General features: G+C 41.4%; 1 pseudogene; it reads right to left on the reverse strand.

Annotated features, from left to right (window-relative positions):
* Positions 1-601: 601 nt before the first annotated feature.
* Positions 602-2,654, reverse strand: LOC140221100 (uncharacterized; annotated as a pseudogene).

Here is a 2,654-nt window from a genome sequence, read left to right on the forward strand (position 1 = left end):
TATCCATGTGATGATGTATAATCTAAGCATTGGATTTTGTCGGGTATTGAAAAAATAGAATCTGCTTGTGTTCCTCGATATACGGAGCCACAAAGCATGATCGTTGCAGAACAATGAAGTGTGATTTATGGAACAAATCAGTATCATTGCTCAAACTTGATTTTCTTCCAAGGGTCCCCGTTCCCCGCAGCCTTCCCTCGTGGTATGATGTTGGAACCACAATCAAATTAATTGAGTCAATAAAATCAACACAAAACTCAATAACCTCCTCTGTTCCATATCCCTTGGCGATGCTTCCTTCTGGACAGACACAATTTTTAACATAGTTTTTTTAGCACTAACATGAACCTCTCGAAAGGCCACATATTGTGCAGGAATATTGAACCGAGAATAGTAATCTCTTTGACTAGGTGAACCAGGAGGTGTGTCATAATATTGAAGAAAGATGGTGGAAATGCCAACTCAAAGCTGAGAAGATATTATACCACATCGTTCTGTAGCTTTACTAGCTTGGTTGGATTGATTGCCTTCTGCGAAATCGCATTCAGAAATGTGCATAGCTTTACGAGCGTCAATCGTACATTCTTTGGTAGAATACACCTCAGTGCAACCGGAAGCAACTAGGTCATCAACATGTGGCAGTCATGGGCTTTGAGATTTGTGAACTTCTTTTCTTTCATATTTATTATTCACTTTATATTCGAGGAGTACCCAGATGGAACCTTGATATTATTCATGCATTCAAACATGCTATCCTTCTCTTTCTTGCTGAGAGTGTAACTGACAGGACATAAGTATTGTTGTCCGTTATCTCTCTTTTCCAGATGTAGGTCATCTTGTTGCTTCATGCATTTCAGGTCCTGCGTGCTTCCAATGTTTCTTTTGAATTCTCATAACAATCCATGAAGCCTAGCATGTTCGCACAAAGATTCTTCATCAGGTACATCATGTTTATTGTGTTGCAAACCTCTAGGATTTCCCAATAAGGTAGCTCCCAAAATATAGACTTCTTCTTCCACATAGGTGCACGTCCATTATCGTCGTTTGGAACAGGTTCGCTACCAAACCCTTTCCAAAGACTATCCTTACATCCTTTATCATCTCAAATACATGTTTTGCATTACGGTGTGCACGTTTTTTACGACGCCCTGCGCCCCTTTGAAATGCATCCCTTTCTTTCTTAATGGGTGGTTAGCAGAAAGAAATTAACGATGACCCATATACATGACCTTCCTACAGCGTTTCAAATACATGCTGTCTGTGTCATCTAAACAATGGATGCAGACCCAATATCCCTTGTTTGTCTGTCCTAAAAGGTGACTTAGCACAAGCCAATCATTAATGATTACAAACAACAATGCTCGTAGGTCAAACCTCTCTTGTTTGTCCTCATCCCACACACGTACACCTTCTTCCTTCTAGAGCAGTAAAAGTTCATCAACCAACAGTCTTAGGTACATGTCAATGTCGCTGCCGGGTTGTTTTGTGACTTAGATAAGTACTAGCATCATAATGAACTTCCGCTTCATGCACAGCCAAGGAGGAAGGCTGAACATACATAGGGTCACAGGCCAAGTACTATGACCACTACTTAACTCACCGAATGTATTGAATCCATTAGTACTTAAACCAAACCTTATGTTCCTTGCATCACTTTAAAAGTCCGGGAATGCTCTATCAGTTGATCTCTACTGGGCTCCATCCGCGGGGTGTCTCAGCATCTCATCTTGCTTACGTTTTTCTTTGTGCCATCGCATCAACTTAACATTCGCCTTGTTTCTGAACAAACGCTTCAAACGTGGTATTATAGGAAAATACCACATCACATTCACGGGAACTCCGTTCTTGGAAGGCTGCCCCTCGACATCACCAGGATCATCTCGCCTGATCTTATATTGCAGCGCTCTGCACACAGGACAAACATCCAATTTCTCGTATTCATCACCACGATAGAGGATACATTCATTAGGGCGTGCATGTATCTTTTGAACCTCTAATCCCAGAGGGCAAACAACCTGTTTAGCTTCATATGTTGTGGACGGCAATTCATTATTCTCAGGAAGAATGTTCTTTACAATTTTCAATATCCCCTGAAATGACTTATTGGACAATCATTTTTTGCCTTCCATTGCAGCAGTTCTAGTGTGGTACCCAATTTTTTATGCCCCTCCTTGCAATCTGGGTACAACAATTTTTTGTGATCATCTATCATGCGTTGCAACTTCTTTGATTCCTTCTTAGTTTCACAATTTCTGTGTGCATCATGTAGCACCTGACCAAGATCATCAATAGGGCCATTTTTTGCAAACTCATCTTCATCAACCTCGCCCATTGTAGTATCTGCAAAAGCTTGCCCTGCAGCCCAGTCCGGAATGTTGTTATCATCCTCCTCTTCTTCGTCGTCTTCCATTATAACCCCTCTTTCGCCGTGCTTGGTCCAAACTAAATAGTTAGGCATAAAACTGTATCTAAACAAGTGGTTGTGAATAGTCCCCCAGGAAGAGTAGTCCTTCTTGTTACTGCATTGGAAGTATGGACAACATATGAATCCGTTCTCTGGCTTGTTGGCTATGGCCAGTTCAAGAAAATAATGCAAAGCCATCAACAAACTCCTTGGTCCGTCTGTTCGCGTTACACATCCATTGCTGGTCCAT

Source organism: Setaria viridis, chromosome 9 (assembly GCF_005286985.2).
Source record: "Setaria viridis chromosome 9, Setaria_viridis_v4.0, whole genome shotgun sequence".
NCBI classification, from domain to species: domain Eukaryota; kingdom Viridiplantae; phylum Streptophyta; class Magnoliopsida; order Poales; family Poaceae; genus Setaria; species Setaria viridis.